This window comes from Herpailurus yagouaroundi, unplaced genomic scaffold, assembly GCF_014898765.1.
Source record: "Herpailurus yagouaroundi ecotype Mexico unplaced genomic scaffold, PumYag 163, whole genome shotgun sequence".
Classification (NCBI taxonomy): Eukaryota; Metazoa; Chordata; class Mammalia; order Carnivora; family Felidae; genus Herpailurus; species Herpailurus yagouaroundi.
Genome location: NW_024412404.1, coordinates 16,739,885 through 16,763,169, shown reverse-complemented (window position 1 = coordinate 16,763,169; position 23,285 = coordinate 16,739,885). Strand labels below are relative to the sequence as shown.

General features: G+C 44.1%; 1 protein-coding gene and 1 long non-coding RNA gene across 8 annotated transcripts in view; one reads left to right on the top strand and one right to left on the bottom strand.

The window, feature by feature from the left end:
- LRMDA (leucine rich melanocyte differentiation associated) overlaps positions 1–23,285 on the bottom strand; it is a 1,047,786-nt gene that overhangs the window by 479,093 nt on the left and 545,408 nt on the right. The window lies entirely within an intron of this gene.
- On the top strand, positions 15,233–20,965 carry LOC121036831 (uncharacterized). The gene is made up of 3 exons (XR_005793495.1): positions 15,233–15,515; positions 16,568–16,653; positions 17,762–20,965. It is a non-coding gene; the product is annotated as an uncharacterized LOC121036831 (long non-coding RNA).

The window sequence follows — 23,285 nt, the reverse complement described above, 5'->3', positions numbered from 1 at the left end:
TCCCTTCCTGCTGTTATGCATGTCCTTTTGTAATCCCCTCTGCTTGAATGTGGGATGGACCTAATGCCTTAATTACTTGCTTCCAATGAATAGAATAAGGTAAAGTGATGGGATCTCACTTCTGAGATAAGGTTACAAAGACTATGACGTCCATCTTGTTGGATCTCCCTCTCTCACTTGCCCACTTCCTTAAAAGCTAACTGCCATGTTGCGAGATGGCCCGTGGGGAGTCTCATGTAGTAAGGAACCAAGGGAGGCCTCCAGCCAATACCCACCATGAAAATGAGGCCTTACTCGAACATCCTGTGAGAAAATGAATCCCACCAAAAGCCCTGTGAATGAGCTTAGAAACAGATCGTCCCCAGTTGAGCTTGCAAGGATGTCAGCCTTGTCTGGCATCTTAATCACAGCCTTGTGAAAGACCCTGGGTTAAGCTACCTCTAGACTCCCGACCCACAGAAACTGTGATAAATAAAGTTTGCTAAATTTGGGGGTGACTTGTTATGCGGCAATAGAAAAGTAACACAAATGGCAAGATGCTGATGTACCTATTTCTCTCATCTGCCAACTAGACCTTCTCCATCCTCATAATAAATGAATATCAGAATTAACTGAGATAAGGAGATAAAGGAGAACAAAGGAAGACAAAAAATACTTATACATGAGAAGGGGCCGTGCATAAGATTTTAGGTGCCTGGCACAAGCCAAACACCAGGTGATCTGGGCCCCAAACCTTCTTTGGTAGCCTGTTCTACAGCATGTGGATATTTAAACACGGTGTCCAGTGGTCTGACTTTCTGAAATGGAGCTGGACCAGTCAAGGTCAGGTGTCCCATTACTAAAAATTTTGTAAGTGCCATGCCACAGAGCACTGAGCGACACTCCTGGATCCACAGCAGATAGTTTGGATTATACCATGTAGGCTTTCATCCTGAGGACTTTCACCTAAAAACTTAGGAATGACCCTATATTCATGAATGAAATGGTTCAATGATGTGAATGCAGATCCTTCAGTCGAAGGGCAACACTCTACAGCATTTTTAGGTTTTCTAAGCTGAGCTGCTATCTGGTTCACTGAATTTCTGAAAGTATACACTTGGGACCCTGGAAGAGACAGGGGTTAACCAGCACTACCTGCAGGGATTCTGTCTTTTGTACATGTACATGCACATAAGGTCTTAGGTTAGAGTTCCCAGAAGTAGACTTTGACATAAAGACAGCAAGTCATTTATTTGAGAGACGATATACAAAGCACCAGAAAGTGAGATCAGAAAGGGAAAGAAGTTAATAAATGATGCATCACAGGACAGGTTGCTGATGGGGCCAAATGGAGTTCAAAGGCTTTTTAGGGTAAGATCAGCAAACTTTTTATGTCAGTGGCCAGATAATAAATATGATAGGATTTGAGGGCCGTATGATCTCTGTCACCACCACTCTGTGTGAAAGTAGATAGATAATATAAAATGGATAGCAAATAAATATATAAATAAGTGGCATAAAAATGTTCCAATAGAACTTTATTTACAAAAACAGGCCAGATTGGGCTCTCAGGCCAATCTCTGCTCTAGACTAGTATGGGATGCAGGGTAGATCACTTCTCAGAGCTGTATCAAACGATGGGAAAGGGAGCAGAGGTATTTGTATTTACCAACCTCCTCCAGGAGTCAGTGGTTGATGGCTGAGCAGGCTCCAGTGGCCTGAGAAAAGGTACAGGTGCCTGGAGGTGGAATCCATGAAATGGGTGGACACAGAAATGGTGAGGGCCAAAGGGATACATACAGAGCACCCAGAGCTATATAGACCCTGCCCCAGCCTAATCTATTCTTAAAGAGGAGGAAGAGACGGTGGTGACAGAAAGGGAGAGAGGAGCAAACACACAGTTCCTCCACGGTGAGTGGTGTAGACAGTCAATGTTGCTCTCCTTCTTCCCTCCCTTTCCCTCTTCCTGCCCCACTGGACTTTGAAGGAACTATCACAGCGTGGGACCAACTGGCAGCGTTCTCGTGACATAGTTTACCTGTTGCCCCAGTTATATTCTAGCCATAGCCAGACCACACCAGCCAAGGCCTCACCTCCTTAGTACACTGAGAGACTCTCTCAGTCTTGAAGAAGTCTTTCCCTGGTGTGGAGTTTTTTGTTTGCAGTCTTATTTTAATTGAAATTACAGTGTCATTTTGCTGGATGAGAAAAAGATTGAAAAAAATCAATAGAAGGGATTGTGCAGCGTCCAAGTCTATGGTCCCCAGCCTACTCCATCCTCACGGAAGGGGAGGAAAACCACCCATCCTCTCCCCTACGCCCCAGTTGAAGTCAAAGCAAAAGAAAAAAATTAAATTAAATCATCTTATTATGTAATTGGGACTAGGCCTCAGGCTGCAGCAGTAAAGAAGGGATTAAGGGTAGAGCCACCTGGGCAGCCATTCTCCTGGGTCCCATTACCACCCCCCTCATTCCTTTTTATAGCCAACAGATTAAAATGCGAGCCTAGCAATCTTTGATCTTTCACTTGCTGACACAAATCCTTTCAAGCTTCCAACATTTTCTGCTGAGGTAATTAGTACTAATTAAAAGGTTTCCAACAGTCTTTGCTCCTTTTTTTTTTTTTCTCCTGTATGTCTCCCCCTGATCCCCCTCCCCCAAAGAAATCGCTTTTACAAGTACCTTCTATCCCTGAAACATGGGCATCCTTCACTTTCTTCTTTATCTGACTTGGCCAGATCAAGTAGATTAGTGACTCCATTATTCTGAATACAAAGCCAGACAACAGGTTTTTACTATCGCTCCTGACCTGTTGAGAGTGCATGGGCTTATATTCAGAAACAAGCATCTTGGCTTGTATGAAGAGACAGTCCAATTATGTAGGGACAGTCACCACACAGTGTAGTCTTCTGCCCAAGGAAGGACACCATTTGGTGACAAAGTGTTTTACTCCAGTGTCTATCTCACTCACACACACTCACACACGCACACACACATGTGCACACATGTACTGCTTCACTGCTCAAACTGACAAGTTGCAAAACTTGCCTCCCAGCTTGCTTTGTCGCCATGCTTTCTCTTTGTTAGGAGTTACAGGGCAGGAAAAATCCATATGGATTATTTAAAAGGTAATGTCAAAAAATTAAGGAAAGGGGGTGCCTGGGTGGCTCAGTCGGTTAAGCATCCAACTTTGGCCCAGGTTATGATCTCACAGCTCATGAGTTCGAGCCCCTGCATGGGGCTCTGTACTGACAGCTCAGAGCCTGGAGCCTGCTTCTGATTCTGTGTCTCCCTCTCTCTGGCCCTCCCCCGCTCACGCTCTGTCTCACTCTCTCGCTCTCAAAAATAAACAAACATTTAAAAAAATTTTTTAAAAAAGGATCATCTTATCAAAGCTAAAAAAAAAGACTTGGAGAGAAACATTCTCATGTGCCCATGTGTGCGCACGTGTGTGCACACACACACACACACACACACACACATACACACACACACACACAGAGTCATGGATTCAAATTCCCAATAAGCAAACAATCTCTATAGTCTTTCCTTGGCTCTCTGCCATAAAGTGGGGGCATGGAAGCTCTGGGGGTGTAGCTGAGCTGTGAGCCCTGTCCTGGAGCAAGTGTCTCCCAGACTGCAGCTTCAGAGACAACCGTGGCCCACAGCCACTTCTCACTGCCAAGGGCACTGGTACTGTGGTGCCAGTGGGCAAGACGGTGGTCCAGCAAGGAGGAGGGGACCCGGCACAGACTAAGGGCTAGAGCAACCTGGGATTCTCTCCACTACTCACCTTCCGCATAGCAAAGGTGAATGTAGGAAGGGTAGAGGGTGCCTAATCTCACAGAACCGCTTTCTTAGTGAAAACTGACACTGGGGGGTGGGGGGGGGGTTATGTCATAATGAAACAATGATGTCTGCTCTCATGAGCACTGTTCTTACATGAAGCTCTCAGCTACCTCAGCCTGCTGACCCGGAGCTGCAGGTGTGAGGCCTGCTCTACCTGTCCCATGAGGTCCAAAAGTCGGAGAGATGGCCCATTTGTTCAAGGGCACACATTAGCTCCCAGCTATCTCCCTTCGTGCTGGCATTCGGCATTTTCAGTAGGTGAGAAATGACTTTTCCACCCTTTGTGAGTCCTACTACAGCAGTGGCTGCAGCAAGGAGACCCCCCCCCTTTTTTTTTTTTTTTTTACTTTTCTGTTAGGGTCATTTATGTTAACTGGGTAGAAATCTTCCTTCAGAGCCCGTTGGCCCAGAAATTAGTCACTTCAGACCCCAAATGGGCTTTGATGCAGCTTTCCTGATTAGTGAAGGATGCCACTAAAAAATATACCCACTCCCTATCCCCCATCCTCTGAAAAAAGAAAAAAAAAGCAAACACTGAAAAGTAATGGATTTAATGATCTAGAAAATCTAGACGCTGGAAACTCCAAGGGAGATCATATTAAATTAGACCAGTACAAACAAGCCAAACTAGATTTATCCTCTTGTGGTTACAGATTTTATCTACTAAACCAGGTTTTCGGGGCTAGTGTCTGTTTTCAATGAATAGGATTTTTGAATGTCAAGTCCCAGCATTCCTAGGAGAGGATAATTTACCCCCAGGATCTCAGTTGGGCTGGGGCTGGCCATACCCCAGTCTCTGCAGAGGGCCAGAGATACACTCTAGTCCTCTTCCTTTTCCTGGGGATAGAAGCCTGTTGAGAACCAGCCATAGGAGGGATTTGGAGGTGGGTGGAAGCAGAGACAAGATTCAGAGAAAAAATATGAAATTTTTCCTTGACTCCTTCCTGAGGGAGTGAGGAAACATGAGAGGGAGAGGAGAGAGGGGTAGAAGAGTTGAGCAAGTTGACCAGAGAATGTTCTGGACCAGATGTCATCTACTCTCAAAAACATGCACCTGCCTGGGTGGCGCAGTCGGTTAAGCGTCCGACTTCAGCCAGGTCACGATCTCGCGGTCCGGGAGTTCGAGCCCCGCGTCAGGCCCTGGGCTGATGGCTCAGAGCCTGGAGCCTGTTTCCGATTCTGTGTCTCCCTCTCTCTCTGCCCCTCCCCCGTTCATGCTCTGTCTCTCTCTGTCCTAAAAATAAACGTTGGAAAAAAAAATTTAAAAAAAAACAAAAAAAAACATGCACCTGAACTGTATGAAAAGTACCCTAAATACTGTTACAGACCCGGCACGTAGGGAAATACCTTCGGGGTCCTTTTCTAGAGCCAAGGGGACATGAAATCATTTTATTTTTCTTCCTAGGAAATGATTCTATCACCTTGTTTCTGAAGCCAATGGTGAGGAAGCCTTTGCTTGTCCAGCCTTCCTTTCCTGGGGACCTTCCCCCCACCCCAGCGAGCTGAGCTGGGAAAGGCTGGCCCTCCCCATAGGGGAGAGGACTGGATCCTGCCATGCTGATTTGGGTAGCTGCTAAGACATAATTATAATGAAGAGAAGGCGGGTGGGGGGGTGGAGGGAAGGAAATTACTTTTGAAAATTATGAAAAATACCTTGACGGCATCTCTTTGAGGCTCACATTTAGCTCTCGGAAAAGATTTCTGCCAAAGGGTGAGTTCTGACAGGGGGAAGATGAAATGAGGGGCTGGGGGTGGGTGGGGAGGGGGGGCCGCTGCAAAGAGGCAGCCGTCTGTCAGAACTGATGACTCGGCAGCTGAAGTCAGACTGGAATATTTACCCACCCGTTGCAGGGGGGATGGCTGGAGAGGGGAAAAAAAAAAAAAAAAGCCCGGACAGCAGCCAGTCTGGCCAAAATGACCACACAGAGACGCACACACAAGCAGGTCAGGCCCTCAGACCACCGACTACTTTCCCAAAGGCTCTAATCATCCGGGAGAGAATTAGGTTTAGACAGTAATCCAGAGAGTTTTCAACTCTGTTGACTCTGACCCAGACCCAGGGCTAGGAGCTCCTGGCCCTGCATAAAGTCAGAGCGTGCAAGCAGGGCTCAGCACCCACACTCACGCAGCAGACAGATGTGGGCCAGGCAAGTCCTGCAAATCCCATCACTGTTCTTTTGGGTCCCCCACACATGAATTTTTAAGACATTGCATTTTTTCTGCACCAGCCCGCCCTGCCTCCAAATGAGCTCACCAAAAGGCTATTTTCCTGACTTAAGTCCGAAAGAAGCAGGGAGTACTTCAATGCAGGATTTGTTCTTTGTTTGCTTGTGGTTTGTTTGATGGGGCCACCTCTTGGTTTTGAGGGGGGAAACATAAAACTGGGAGTCAGGAACAGTGGTGTACCAAAGAGGTGGGGAGTGGGCTGGTGGGAGTGTCCAGCACAGCGAGAAGGGGTATTTTATCACGGACACTGTTTGGAACTGTCAGATCATGGTGGTAATAAAGTCAGAGCCAGGGTCTTTGTTATCATTTATATGGTCTTTACAGACAATGGAGTCCCTTACTGCCCACACCTGGGGCAACCTGTCCCCACTACAGGTACACCACTGCTCAGGAAACCTTGGTTCTAAGACCATTTCTGCTCCCCACAGTCTATCTGTGATCTTGGACAAAGCAAGTGACGTGTCTGAGCCATAGGTTCTTCATCTACAAAAATAAGGGATTTGGTTAAATGATTACTAAGTATCTTCCATTTAAAAGTTTCTAAAAATCCCTATTTTGCAACCAAATATTTTACCTGGAAATTTCAGCAATGAACCTTACATGACTACATTTAAGGAAAGGACAGGGCTCACACACATCATGTGTCAAGATGGGTCCATTCTGGGTGCACTCTCCAATACTGCTCAACTATTGGATCCACCCTCAAAGGTAGGGCAGGAGTGCCCCTGACCCTGAACACTGCCGGTCAGCTTGTCCGCTGTGGCAGAGGGACGTGGTAGGGGAGCCACAGGAGTGTTTACTCACTCGCTCTGCCTGGAGGCTGGCCAGCACTACCACACCAGTTCTCTGTTGCCCCGAAGTCAGGGACACCGGCAACGCCACCAATTTATGTAACACTCTGAGACAGAAGGCAGCCCAGATTTGAAGGCAAAAGGTGTTTTGTTCAGTTTCTTTCCAAAGATGAGTTAATGTGTTTCAAGGTCAACTGGAGAAAGGGTGCACCAGGCAAAAAGGGAAAGAGTTTAAACTGCTGCGGCTTTAAAAGCTTAACCAGTAAAGCCCCTCCAGCCTTCAGTCAATGGGAATCAAAACAATGATTTCAAGCCATGTCATTCAGTCTACAGGCAGGATCGCTAGATGAAGGCTTGCTCCTTTCCTTCCCTTTACCCCATTTCCCAACTGCCATCCATTCCCTACTCCTAAAGACCCATTTTGACAGAGTCTATTGTGCAGCCTTTTCAGGACATTAGCCACCCCACCACAAACTCTGAGGCAATAGAAGTTTTCCGGGGGCTCTCTTCTCCCCCCCGCCACCCTCCCCACATCTTCTAATCCTAGAGGCAATGCTGCAGAAACCTATAAGCAGAGAGGATTTCTGATGCCTGCCACTTGCTTAAAATTGATTTTCAGATGAGAACTCGAGAGAGCCAAGTATCCCCACAGTTTGGAACACTCATCATCTCTGACGATGAAGTCATTTGCTGCCATAAGCAGAACAAGGGTTAATGACCCAAAATCGAATAAATTACTGGATTCAGATCCATCATTACCACTGGTTTTAAAAATAATCTGGAGCGAGTGAGTGTGGACTCAGAGCCATCACAAAGATGGACGCGGCCCCCCTTCTCCTCCTCTGCTTACAACAATAAATCCTTCCGAAGTACATCTCAGGCTCACACACCAATTAACATTTCTCCTACCAGTGCACAAGGAGCCGTGCAAAGTGAGTCCATCGGAAATTAGTCTGGAAATCACCTTACGTGTGACACTGGGGGATGTCCTCCGTGTTTGGGATGGGGGCAGGCAGAAGAACTCTCTTCCCACAGTGCCACTCCACTGTCTCACCCTGGACGAGGTGGTGGGGGCGCTGGGGCAGGGGGCTTTCAGCACCACAGTCAATCTTCAAACAATTTATCCAAACAAAGGCCAGCGTGGGGAAAGGGAGATACAGGGGAAGCAGATGAATAAGCAAGATCAATTATGGTGGGGGTGACCCTGCGGCCCCACTCCATGACACAGATCTCAAAGCAAATTGTGCCAGAGTGGAGTTGACATGCCTCGACTGGAAACAGCGTTCTCCTAAAGGAGGTCTGCTCCCCCCTCCCGTTCTCGGGCGGGGGAGTGAAAGGAGAGAATGGGAAAGAGGGGAGGGTGGGCAGAGAGGGGCCAAGGGAAGGGAGACCAGGAGGAGGGTGAATGAGAAACCACGCATAATGGCCTGGGGTTTATTTTACAGAGAACAAAATGGCTCAATTTGAGTACTTTAGACTGTTGAAATTGGCTAGCGTGAGATACAGGGGGCACCTCCAAGAGGACTGTTACATCAGCTGCAGGAGACCACAGGCCCAGGGGGCAGAGAAAAGGAAAATAAATACATAAACACACACACACACACACACATACACACACAGAGAGAGAGAGAGAGAGAGAGAGGCCTCCTCCATCCTGCAAACTTTCTCGGGACCAGGGAGAATCACAGAGGTGATTTCACAACAAAATGCTTCGTAAGGCATCCCAATGCCCTTAACTCCTCAATTGCATCTCTGATATGTGGGGCTTATCATACTTTGCTCTCCCACTTTATGTTCCGAAAATGCCACATCTTTTAAAAAAGAAGCCTGGTTTATTATTTAGTAGGAACAGCAGTTTTGTGTGTGTGTGTGTGTGTGTGTGTGTGTGTTAAGGACTGCTAATAATTCTGATCCCCCCTTTCAACAACAATCCACCCCTCACTAAGAAAAAGTCAGAGCGACTGACTAATGGGAGTAATTCAAAGTACCTCAATTAAAATTCAGGTTTTGGCCTTTCGAGCAGTCTATTTAAAGATTTTTTTCCCCTAGATTGGTTGTAGACAGATGATTATTAAATATTTATGTGTCTGTGAAAGGGGCTCTTGGAGCTTGGCTCGGCTGAGGGCTGAGCTTTTTGTTGCTGTTGTTTCTCCTCTTGGAGGGCCCAGGGAATGATTACTTTATTTGGTTCCTTAACCACCTGGTTCCCAAGAGCCCCACACACAAGTCCGTTGGTCTTAATATGGCAGGACAGGGGCACAACAGCTCTCTCCTATGCACGGTAGAGTAATCCAAGAGCCTTCTCTCAGCTGAGCTAATCAGACTCTCCTGAACTCAATCCAAATGTTCTCCCCTAAGTAGTTTTCAGTGATGACTTCAGTCCAAAAGGAGCACGAGGGCTCTCTGGTCTCTCATGATCCTCACCAGCTACTTCCCTATATTCTTGTGTTAACTCTCCAGGAGGAGAAAGTTCTATCTCTTTACATGGTTTGTAAACGCCTTGAAGGCAGCATCTGAGGGTGCTGCACTATCCCCACCTCTGACTGGCTGATTTATTCTCCTTCACTTTGTGCAACAATAACTCCTTTTCACATTGACCTGAACCCCTGCATTAGAGGGGTCATTGCCACAGCCCAGAACCTTCCCTAAGGAGAACTAAGTCACCTTATTTTAACACCAAGCTTATTTTGGGGAAGAGAGAGTTTGAATAAGGACTTCTCTGCCCTAAGACCAGCAACAAGGACATGGGTGAATGGTACAAGATAGCTGTTTCCTCTTAGTTATTCAGGCAACAAAGGTTTATCAACATTTCTCCATGTGGAAAGGGCTGCGTAAGGCCAGGGGTTTCAGTGATGGAAATAATCCATCACTTGTATACTCTGGAATATCACAGAGCTTTAAAAGTATTGAGAAATATGGATACTGTATTATAAAAAGAAAGCCAATAGTATAGTAATATTTATACAATAGTTCTATGTTTGGGGAAAAACTACAAAAAAAATAGACTGGAATGCTACCTTGATGGAGGGGGGCAAATCGTTTTGTTTGGCTTCTAGCAATAAAGATTTACTGCTTTTCTAGTATGAAAGTAGACACTGATAAAATAAATACTTTAAAACAAGAGATCATAATTTCTGCCCTCAAAGGTGACTATGGTGCAGCATTTCTTAAATCCCTCTACCATCTGCAACAAAATCAACTGAGAAGGAATTTAAAATACAGATAATGGGGACCAAAGCTGGAACTTCTGATACAATAGACCTGGAGTAGACCCAGTCTGTCTGTCTGTCTGTACATCTCTGTTTCCCCAGGACTTTCTGGAAACGTGCAAAATTTGATAACCAATAGACCAGCAGATCCACCAGATATCCAATCTTCTGCCTCCATCTCCAGATTACAATTAAAAACTAAAAGTAGCTGTTGACAGGAACAGTGATTAACAAGTTTATCAGAATCTGCTCTTCCTTTATTTTTTTTTTAAAGATTTTGTTTTTCAGTAATCGCTATAACCAACATCTGGCTTGAACTCACAACCCTGAGATCAAGAGTCACATGCCCCACTGGCTGAGCCAGCCAAGTGCCCCTTGCTCTTACTTTAAATACGAGGGGAAGTTACAAGTTGATTCTGAGAATACCCTATCTTGACTAAAGGTATATATGAAAACCTAACCTAAGACTATACCATGATATCCCAACACATTTTTGAAAAGTTGGATCATTTTCCATTGTATTACTTGAAAGTTTACTTAGGGGTAGAAACTCCTATATCCAAAGCAAAACATCTTAAAGTAATTAAAGTAATTATCACTGAGGCTAGACATTCAACTAGTAACTTAGGATGTGAACTTGTAAATTACCCACCCTTAAAAAAGCCTTTACTCATTTTTCATTGATTTATGCATTCATAAATTTACTCGGTCCCTCATTCAGACACTCATCCAACAAATGTTTTAAGCCTATAGAGACCCGTTAAACCCACCTGAGTAGAGGACGCTGGCTTTATACCCCACCTCCCAGTCTCCGTTTGATACCAAGACCTGCCTGGTGGTACCATGAACCACACAGATGATTAAGGGCAGGCAGGCAAGCATGGTCATTCCTCCTCTCCATTAACCATATTGCTTCCATTTGTTAGGGAGAAATTCTATTCCAGGAATTCCAGTGTTGGCTGGCTTCTTCTCCCCCTACCAGATATTGTGAGCTCAGAGATGGCAAGCTCATTTTGACAGTACTTTTCTCCTTCAAATCACTTCCTCAACTTTGTTCGCCTTCCTAATAAAGCCTTCCTTGACTGCCATGTTCATTAAAACTCTGTCACCTCCACCCAGGACTACTAATGTTATTACCTACTCTCTTCTTCTTTTTCCCCCCACAGCATTTATGGCCTTCTGCCATATAATTTATTTATGTATCATGTTGACTGTTTAATGTACATTATAAGGTCCATGAGAATGCTTGCCAGTTTTGCCCACAGATGTAATATAAATATTTAGGATAATGCCTAACACACATTGGGCATTCAAGGGAGGGAGAGAGGGTGGGACTTACTTCCCACCACGGGCCAGGCTTGGCTTGAGTCAGTCAAGAAGGTTAATCTGCTGCTGGCAGCCATGAATCAAGAGGAAGGGTTTGGGGGATTATCAGCTTCCTCCGATTTTCCACCTGCCAATCCCCTCCAATATGGGAAGCCTGGGAACAGAGTACTGTCATATCATTGCCCATCCGTCCTCTCAGCCAAGCCTGGCACCCCCTGTTCTGATTGCTCTCTAAACGCTGGTCACTGGTTCCTTCCCCAGATACCAGCACTTTGCAAAGTCCACAGCCATTTGCACATAAATACCAACCCCCACTCCTACGCCAGGCTCAAAACCCCATCATTTATAAAAACTAGTCATTTCAGTTTCTGTTCCCTATTCGGGAAATGGCAAAAGTGAGGCCCCGAACTTAGAAGACTACGCTTGGATTTAGTAAGCTTTTTACCAGAAGAGGGTAAAAAACTCAAGCTTAGTACTCCCACTTTGGGGGCCTTTCAACCTCAAAATGTGAACCCTGAGGAGCCTTCTCAGTCCACCCTTCATCCTCTCATACAACCTAAGGGGTTCCCACAAGCCTAAGACTTTCCAAAAATGTAGAAACAAACTCCTCTTATAGAAGCCCAATCTTGCCTTCGTGCCAGAGACTACTTGTCTCCTACCTTTGCCATGCTCCTGGGCTCTGGCTCCCTGCCCTCTGCCTCCGCCTCAATCTCACACACATAGCTGAGAGTTCTTCAAAAATGAGCTGCTATATTCATTTAAAGATGCCCCCAGGTGAGTGGGGCAAATATAAAGAGAAGAACTACCTCCTGGGAACTAGGCCCTTGACAAACACTATTGCAAATACAATACCTCTGCAAATGGATCGTTATTCCCATTTTACAGAAACAGAAACTGAGGCTCAGAGAATATAACCAACTTACACCCTAAGTCACACTCCTAAAAAGTGATGGGATGGGATTTGAAGCCCAGAGCCATAGATCCTGAGGGCCACACTTTCCAACTGCAGTACATGCTATAAACTGAATGTTGGTGTATTCCCAAAATTTCTATGTTGAAGCCCCAACCCCCATTATGATGGTATTTGAGGATGGGGCCTTCAGGAGGTAATTATGGTCAGATGAGGTCATGAGGGTGGGGCCTTCATGATGGGATTAGAAAGACCAGCGTTCTGAGGACAAAATAAGAAGGTGCCTATCTCCCTATCAGGAAGAGAGCTCTCAACAGAAAGTGAAGCCAGCACCTGGATCTTAGACTTGCAGCCTCCAAAAATGTGAGAAAACAAACCTCTGTTGTTTAAGCCACCCCAGTCAGTGGTATTTTGTTGTAAAAGCCTGGGCTGACACTGCAGCAGGGGAAAATAGGAGTTCTCCTTGCGACCGCAGTGTCACCTCTATAATACCCAGGCCCTTCCCTGGGTGGGGTCGGAAGAGGGTTGCAAGCCTACAAACAAGACTGGCCCAACTGGAGTCCCCTGAGGAGCACCAAATGCTGAAGTCCAGGATTTAGTTTTAGGTCAGTGTGTGCAAGGAGGTCTGTCCTTGGTGTCTTTCCTCCATGACTGAGTGACAGGCATAGTGTTAAGTGCCTTCTTTTAAATGTTTGAATGGTCAAGAAAATGTTCAAGATCTGGAAAAAAAATGGCTCCAAAATGTGAAATAAAAATTATAAAACTAAGATTAATAAAATTTCAAATAAACTTCAACAGAAAGAAATCCTATGTTCACTGGTAGGTCAAGCACTAATCAAGTCAAGCTCTCCAGTTAAATATAAATATAACAAAGTTTTCATGAGAAAATTAATTTATTCTTAAGCCTCCAAACTGTAAAAATGACTTAGAATCCTTCCAAAAATTTCACAGTGAAACCTCATCAATTATATTTAATGTGAGATGGGGAAGGGGTCATTTTTAATACGTTTGATATGTTGTATGATGAGGTCTCCAAAATGAAAAGTGCTCAGGATGTTCAAAGGTCTTAAAATGTCCCTACTTTCTGGCGAGAAGTCAAGGCTGGCAAAATGTGTGTGACCGCTAACATCTTCATTTTTATGTGTTTACTGGGTTTCGCTAGGGCAACCCAGCATGACTGAGCCAGGTTCCAAGACAAGGGAAACCATGGCCCACAGAGGGGGACTGGAAGCCAGGGGAGGAACAACCAGATAATGGGAAAGAATTTCATACCTTTAGGCTCCTGTAAAAGGCAGGATCTCCAGGGAAGCAGCCTGCTGTGCTTGGAAAGCACCAGATCAGGAGTCAAGAGAGCAGAGTTCTATTCCCAACTTCATAACTGACAAGTTGTAGGACTTGGAATGCAGCCCCAGTTCCTAGAGCCATGCCTGGCACACACCAGACATTCAATGAAATATGCTGAGAGAGCTTAATAAGTCAGTGTTCTCCAATGGCACACTTGAAGACCCTGGGCTGGAGGGGGGCAGGGAGACAAGCAGACTTTGGACACCAAGCATCCTTCCCAATCTCACTGCAGGCCACAACCACTGTCATCATCTTTACCTAACTCAGACTTCCCAAAAGTTCTCAATACTGGGAGGGGTCTAAGAAGGCAGGGTCAGCCATACACTGTGGAGTCACATGATACAGATCTGAAGTGGCACCTCTTCCCCAACATGCTAGGCCACCTTTACACAAATGCAAAGGGCTCCTTCAAGAGCTCCACACCTGCCACTCCCAGCCCACCATTGCCTCCCTACTCTAGGTTTACCTCCAGGATTTTTTTTTTTTTTTTAACCACACTTCCTGAACAGGGCTCTTCCAAAATCTCTAAACAAAAGAAAAACCACCTGGATTTAAAGCCTCTTCAGAATGATGCTTGGCCACCTTTCTCCCTCCCCCTTCATCCAGAATGAGTCTGGAGGGAACCGAGGCAGGCATACTGAGTCACAGTCACCCCTCCATGCACAGATACACACCCCAACCCAACAACCTCCACACAAGGAAGGCTGACAGCCTCCCACAAGACACACATCAGCAGAAGCCATCTTCGTTTGCAAGAATTCACATATTCCCTAATTATTTCAAGAGGACTTTCAGACCGAGGTAATCGTTTCCCCTTTATTACTTGCCACACATATAATGTCAGGGCCCTAGCATTCATGAGCACCCCCCTCCCCATATCTGCCCCCACCTCTACCACCAAAAACCCAAATAATTTCAAAAACATTTTTATCCTAAAATGCTCCCCTCAATTTAAAAAAAAAATTATCTTCAAGCGAAGAGATTTCTTTTCCATTTCAATCCCACAACAAGGAGAATGTCAGCCCAGCTTTTTTTTGACAGACAAATTATTGAATCAAAGAGAAAATGCCATTAAGCTCACAGGTTAGCAAGTGTCAGGAATGGTTTAAAGAGATATCCCCATTTATCTTCCAAACATGCACGAAATGTCACTAATGTGTGTTTATCATGTATAATCAGACAAAGAAAATATCGAAATAAAGTACTCCCGCATACAATAGAAATCTCCTTCCATCCTTCAAGATATCAGTGCTATTCAAATAGAATAATAATGATGAAGCCTCTCTCTTGAAAATGGAAATCAAGTGAAATGTAGATAGAAATGATTTTTTTTTTTTTTTTGGTAGTTGATGTACATTTCTAAAGTGCATTAACAGGAAATCCAGAACTTTTTAGGTCAATTATATTGTCAGTATTGTCAATGCCACTGAAATGAATACTGAGGCAGTGCCTGTTCTTGCTGGAATGAAGTTACAGAAGAACCCCCTAGACTGGGGACTTATAGAGAAACTAGACACACACTGGAAGCCTGACACTGTTCAAGCATGCATATATGTGTATCTATACTTTTTCATTCAAATCAAGCCCAGCTCCAGGCATTTTGGCTTACTATAAATCTCAATAGGAAGAAAAAGATCTACAAATAACCAAAAATCCGGCTTGATTTTCTTCCCCCCTCTCCCTCCATTATGACAAAGCATATTTATGTAAGCCAGATGCTATGACAACAATAAAACCCAGCCCTCAAGTGAATGCTCTGGACAGCAACAGTTCTATGACTCCATCTGGACTTGCAAGACCCAGGAGCATGAGCTGTCCACTGGAGAAAAAGATAGTTCTTGCATCAGAATGGACAGTCCCCTTCAAGTCTGAAAAGAGCTGGTATTTCAACCTGGAAACATTTTTTACCCTTACTACTTTCTCTCCCAATGGTCCCATCAGCTTTGTGACATATTTCCCCACTTTCTGGGTCACAGGTTTCCCAGGAGCAGAAGCCACATCTGTTTTAGTCCATCACTGACACTGACCTTCAAATAGCTGATGCTCAAAAAGTCGCTTCTTTTTTGAAAAGAAGCTTTTCCTCTCTGGTCTCTCTCAACCTCACACTTCCCTGGCTCTGGGATATTTCATAGCCCTATGGGGGAGTGGCCAAGGTCTGAGACATCCATGTGTTTGGGAGGCAGTAACTTACCACCTCAAGAAAGTTTCTGCTCTCCCAAATTGATGACATTAAACTCCTGTGTCAGGTACAATGTAAGGAAAGGGGATAAATGCAAGAGTAAAGGGTCCTAAAACAGTGGAGTACAGTGTTAAGAGAGCAAGTTCTCGAATCAGCCCGCCTCCTGTCCATCCAGCTGTGCGGTCTTGGACCTCAAGCTGTGTGGCTAGATCCTACCCCTAAGAATGAGGATACTAATAACCCTTACCTCACAAAGGTAGAGTGTTAAATAAGTCAATACGTGTACAGCCCTGACAACAGTGTTTGGTGCATAATAGGTTCTCAAAAGCATTACATATTATTTTTAATACCTATTTGTTTCATTTTATTATACAAATAAAAGAGAATGAGACTTAAGGACTGGTACAACTCCTCAGGAATATAGGAGTGCAGGAATAGGACCCAAACGCAGGTATGCAGAGGCCCAGTAATCCGGTCACTCCATCAGCTACTTATTAGATGCTAGCTATATACAAAAACAACGGGAAGCACGTCAAAGTAGACAAGGGACAAAAAGGAGGGAAAGTGAGGAGACTGTGAGGGACAGGTTTGAACAAAAGTGATACGCTGAAATAGGAAACCAAAAGGACCCACTGTGGCTGCAGAGTGAGGTTTATCATGCATCAGGAACATCGCTAAGAAATTCACCAAATAAAATGTTTCTTCCACAGGCCCACAACCATGTCCTCATCATAGTTATCTGTTTCTTTTTTAGGTTTAAGTCCCAGCTGCTCTTTGTGGACCAGGACTGAACATATCTTTGTACCCTCCACCTCCAACACGAGGCCTGGAACTTGACAGGTATTCCCCCCAAAATGTGTACAATAAAAGGGAGCCAAGCAGGCAGGCTGCGTGGCCACCATTCTGAGGTTGTGCTGGGTGGGAGAGGGAGCCTCAGCGAGGGAGAGCCTAGGAAGCCCTAAGACACACTGACATGAAATAGGATAACGATTTATTTAATCTCCAGTTCACAGGCTACAGAGTGGCATGTGGACCACAAACCACACCTAACAAAAGTTTGTGAAGACAGCCCATCATCACACCACAGAAAACAAGGCTCACCCTTGCAGGGGGTGGTATTTTCACCTCCAGGTGGTAAGAGAGGCCAGCAAGGCAGATGCCACCATGGAGGCACCAGATTCCTCCACTGATTTGCTATGCATTCCCAGGCAAATCAGTGAAATTCTCTGCTCTTAAGTTGGCCCACCTATAAAATGAGGATAAAATATCTGTCTTGAAATTTGACCTTTTGTATAATAACCCTCAAAAGGTGGATAGAAATTTCCCAGCTATTATATTTTTAACAGTTTATCTTAAGGACATAATCAGAGGTATGTTTAAAATAATAATAATAATAAAAAAGATGTAACTCCTGGGGCATTCTTCATAGTGCTGAGTATAATAGGGAACAACAGAAAATAACCTAGTTACTCAACAACATTATGATACATACATCCTTTATAACAGAACAGGTTAAGACATTAAACATTGGGCTTCCAAGGACTATACTTATAACATGGATATATGCTTATAAGAAAAATATAATCCACAGATATAGGTGTATACACACAAAAGGAACGCATATGGGGTTGGATGTATACTAGAATGGATTAAGTGTCTATTTCTGGCAACTGTGGAACTACAGGCAATTTAATTTCTTTCTTATGATTTTCAGTATTGTCCAACATTTCTACAATGAATATGCACTATTTTCATAATCTGAAAAAACATTCTTAAAAACATAATTTTAGAAACCCTGACCATGTCTACCTCACAGTTTTTGAGATCAGTTATAGTAACAGATGCAGAAGCACTTTGAAATGTATAGAATGATATGTAATTCAAGTGACTGTGATAAGCCAGTAACTAAACATTTGTGGTTAACCCCATCCAAATGTCCTCCTCCCAGGCCAAGGCTATTGTGAGCATGGAACTGTGTGACACTCCACCATCTTATCCAAGTGGACTATGCAAGATTTCCATCTCCCCATTTCCACGTGGCAAATGTAGAGCAAATAAGATTTGAAGCCTCCAATAGACTGAAAAATGTCAACCCAGATTTCTCCCACCAAAACCAACCAACCAACCAACCAACCAGACAAATTCCACATGTTAGAAACTCCCCATGAGCTTGGATCCAAAGATTCGGTGATATCCAGCTGGCAGTCTATGCCAGATTTGTCAAAGTGAGTCCCAAGGCTCCTAAAGAAGCGTTAATCTTCTGTCAGGAGTACCAACTCCAATAGGGCCTCAACAAGCAAATTATGTTCCGGAGATTTTAGGGCCCAATGGTGGTAAAATGTTTATCACTCTAATGGCTTTGAAGTGTAAACAGACTTCATATCAACACAGTGATTCTTCTTATACACACATTCGGGCTTTTAAATTGTGCTTAAGTTGGCAGGCTTAAAAGTAGATTAGTGAGTTTCAAGAGTTAGGGTTTTCCCAGGAAAAGCACATTTATTGAGCCAGTTGGTCAGTCACTGATCTAAAACAATTGTCTTACCTTAGAAATTTTAGACCCTGAGATGTCTTAAGGGTGTCTGAGATTCAGAAATTCTCCCTTGAACACAATCCAAGAAGGGCCAATAAATAAACCTGATTCATGGCAAGAGGCATTACATTCAGAAAAAGACCCACACATCACAATAATCCACTCGATTACTGGAGGCAGGAATGTAGATCAGGGATGTAAACTGGCAGTGGATTAAAAGGAAAAAAAACCCCACAATAATGTCTAATATTGAGATAGCACAGCTCTCAATAATTCAAAGCACATGCGCTTCTATTGTGTTACCTTAACCTAGCCAGAAGCCTGTAAAGGCAGGTATAAGGAGGGCTAGTAACCGCAGTTTAAAAAGGAAAAAAGTTTAAAGAGGTAAATTATTGACTTGGCCAAGGTTATTTAGGCAATCGATGAAAGCCAGATTCATAACCCAGTCTCCCACCTAAGGAAGTCAACTTGCCTATGACAGTGACTAGTGGTAACCAAGCCAGTAAGGAAGATTCAAAACCAGCAGCTAAATCAAAGATGTTAACTGGGTGTTCAAGAATCCTCCTTGTGACTCAAGGATCAAGGAAAGACCAAGAAAACAAGTCTCTCCCACGAGTTAAGTTCAGAACCCAAAGCTCCTTCTTTCCTCAGAAAAAAGCTACAAGCATTTCACCTGCCTTCTGAAAGGAGGCAAGAGAGAGTCCAAGTGCTACATCCTCTTACCTATACCTTCTTACTTCACCCCATGTCAGATGCTTGGGAACCACCACAAACCAGGGAGCTGCCCTGTGAAGCTTAGCATCTCTCTCCCTCTCTTATCCCCAACTATAGAGAGAATAGCAGTAAGTCGAACAACACTCCACTTCTCCAAAAAAGTTTATACACATGCGTGAGCATTCCATACAATGTATGTAATAAACTGGAAGAGCACCCAAGTAAATAAAGAACAGATCAAAAGGGAGGTATGAGGCAGCCACATTCAACTCTGCACTTGAAAATTTAAATGAATACTCCTTGAGAGCAAACTACAAAATGCTAACCTTGAAGTGCTGAGTGGCAGGAAGAATTATGGGTTATTGTACTGTCAAAATGCCAGACAGCTGTATGTTGAGTTGCTGCGTTATTTAGACAATCAGAAACTTGGAAGCTAATGTGACATATTTTTTTTCGGTGTGAAAGCTCTTGACATGCATCACGATAATTTCTAAAGGGACAAAATGTTATATAAAAAACATGGTGCCTTCAGGAGATGGCCTCATAGGTAGAACAGCCCCAGGCAGACCAGGAAGGATGTCAACAATGTGGACTTCCCAAGGGAGAGGACCATTTCCTTCCAGTCTTAGTCCACAGGGGGGTGGTCCCAAGCAACATGGAGCACACTCATTACAACTTCCTACTCTCTCATCACGGAAGAAATGCTCCTGGATTCACCTGCCTGGCTGTAGGCTGGGCTGGGCCAGGTGAAGCCCACTAATTGCAGGATCATCTCTCAGCTGGATGAGCAATATGGAGATCACATTCAGAGGATGCTACCAGAGATCATGGTGCTGTGCAAACCAGGGGGAGAAATGGGGCTATAATTCTACCTCTGCTGTTGCAAGTTAGTTTCCTTCCACATGTATTCTTGATTGGCTCGTGGACAAGTACAAATAGAATGAGTGGTAGCCATTTTAAGGAAATTCCTAGCTTTGACTCTCAGGTTGCCCTAAAGTGAGAGTGGGAGGCAGGTCATGGTTGACTGTACCTGAAATTCTACCTTCAGTACTTTCACTACAACTAAAATACAAACATTAACACATTGAACTTCCAAGAGTCACCGCTAACTTAGGGCATATGGAAGTTCTGAGAATTGGTTTTGCCGGGTGGGGGGAGGAGGAGTATAGGATTTAAGATCCAGACGAGGGACAGGGGCCTATGGGACAGGCAGAAAGATAAGCCAGAGAAAATTCCAGATAGAAAGTACCATACTCTGTGGATTTGCCCTCTTCTCTGCATTTCTTCTTGATCAAAAGGAAAACCATCCCATCCAGGAGAAGAGAAAGTGGCTGGAGACTGGTGGGTCAAGGGGAGTGTTCCTCTCCTAACAAGCATTTCCAGTCAGCAGGCACAGACTCTATCTTGAGGCCACCTCTACCACATGTACCAATAGCATGACCTTTAGCAAATTATTTAACCACAGTTTCCTTAAATGCAAAGTGGGAACAACAAGAATAACATCCTCAAACTGATGTTGAAAGATTTCACGGGCTAATTACTTAGAGCAGTGCCAGCCAGGTGATGATGGTTCTACTCAAATATTATCACAGCATCCTCCTCTTATCATCACAGCTAACAGTTTATACCAAATCCCCACTGCCAGCTGCAGGAGTAGCATCCCCCTGGATACTTTTCCCAGGACAGCAAAGCAACTTTGAATCACAAGAGTTTCCTGTGCTCCCTGCTATGTGATCCTAGACAGGATCCTACACCCAACACTCACCCACCCCAGAAAAGGCCAGCATACTGTGCCGTGCAGAGAAGGAAGTCCATTGTCTAAGTGGAAATCACCTGGATTTAGATGGTGCCACCCCCCCCCCCAAGCTCAACTAAGCGTTGTATGTAAAGACTCTCTCTTCTTTTTTTCTTTTCTACCTTGTTTTTATTTTTATTTGACAGTTAACCTAAATGTTAAGATAATACCCTGTAACCTGGGTACTTAAAAACTGATATGCAGCCAGAGGATAAGACTGGTAAATGAATGAATTCGAAGCTGATTCCAAAAGCTGTGCTATTTGGCTATAGCTACTCCGGAAAAATTAGGAATACAAGGACTGGGGCCAATGTCTTCGCACACAACAGTGGTTCAATACTTTCCACCCACCATTCCCTGGGTCATTATGAGGATCTCAGGGTATGAGATGGTCTACTGACACCTCCAGGTATGAGATGGACTACTCAAGCTCCCCACACACTTAAGGAAGACAGTCAAAGTCCGCTAGAGGAAAGATTGTTCCTTTCTCCAGTATCAGGGATCATTTTCTGCTGAAGTCAGGAAACACCTATATCCTTTAAGCAAATTATCATGGCAGGTGTGCTCACCAGAAATTTCATTTTTATGAATCAGTATGGGAATAGTTCTTGCCTACAATATGCATAAATGAAGAACCGGGGGCATGATCTATCCAATTCCATCCAACTCTTGCTTGAGTCATAGCAATAAACATAGGGATAGACAGGGAAGTTCTGCATTGGATGGAAAGGATATTTTCCCCTACTCACTAAAAGTTGCCTGTCAGGGGTACCTGAGTGACTCAGTCAGTTAAGCGCCTGATTTTGGCTCAGGTCATGATTTCACAGTTCGTGAGTTCAAGCCCTGTGCCAGGCTCTGTGCTGACAGCTCGGAGCCTGGAGCCTGCTTCGGATTCTGTGTCTCCCTCTCTCTCTCTGCTCCTCCCCCACTCATGCTCTGTCTCTCTCTCAAAAATAATAAACATTAAAATTTTTTTAAGTTGCCTGTCAGAAGCACTGACCACTGACTTTCCTAATCTTCCTTTGCTACTTTAAATATAAGTCTTTATATGTGATAGAGACCACATCAATGTTACCCCGAAGGATGGCACCATTGACAAGCCTACGCAAGATGGATTCATATGCTCAGGAATCAAAAACACATGCTTCAAAGTCTGAAAGGCTTTGGCAAATGATAGCTTATGACTCTAGAGAGTTTCTTAACCTATCTGTACGCCATTTTCCTCATATGCATAATGCAGAGACTGCCACCCAGTGATAAGATTGTTATAATTAAATGACATAATATACACCAAATGCATGGCCCCTGCAGGGCCTGGGACACAGAAAGAGCTAAATAAATGAGTCGTCATCATCATCATCATCATCAATCCAAATAGTGTCTGAGTCTCTTCATGCCACCACATATAGTAAGGAAGACATAAAATGCTTAATCCACCTGAATCCATACTCTCATAAGTCAGGGACAGCTGACTATTGTTCTCTGTGAGGTCTGCGGGGACAGTGAGACTACACGGAGTAACAGGACAGTGAGGTGTGACATAAGAGGCACTTAAACTGGAAGCCACGCATCCAAATCTGGTCCTGCCTCACCCCTAACTCACTGTGTCAGCCTGGCCAGTTCACACAATCATCCTAGGCTTTGGTTTCCTTATTTAAAAGACAAAAGCAAAAACCAAGAGAATGTGAACTTCATCACCATTTCCACTCATCACCCGGGGTAGGCATCACTAATCAGTCATGGAACTGCTGAACACAGTGGTAACTCACAATTTTTCTCAAAATAGTACTCCTGGAAATCACTACCATAGGGTTTCTACATGAAATAAACTTATTTGTCATCCCTAACTTAAATGATCCCTGAGATTCTAACCCTTTAGAAGATGCTTGGAGATTTAACCAAATCCTTTAGCTCATACCAGGAAGTGGTCAGGGAGAAGCTTCAGTTGGAAAGAAAAAAGCTAAGAGACCCCATTAAGAGACTCTTTGGGCAGAAAAGCCTTGGCAGGTAAAAGGTACCCATTCATCGACAGTGCTGTGAGACCCTAATATTTTTCTATTTTCGTGTTAAACTCATTATGTATATCCACCTTATGTTCTCTTCCTCCTGCTCCCCAACAGCAATTACACATATGCCCAAAAATGTACATATCTATGTATATATGTACATACACACACATATACAAAATATACATATCTATGTGTATACATACATATACATGCACATAGTTTTCCAGCCCTACTCTTCTACTTTTACCCTCAACAGTTTCCCTCTTTAGGCCTCATGTACACAGATCTGCTTACTACTTTTGGCAATTTTAAGCCTATGCTATTTATCCTCATGACAATTTTGTGAATTATCAGCTTCATTTTGCAGACAAGGAACCTGAGTTTCAGAAAAGTTCAGTGATGGCCATCAAAGAACCGTGCT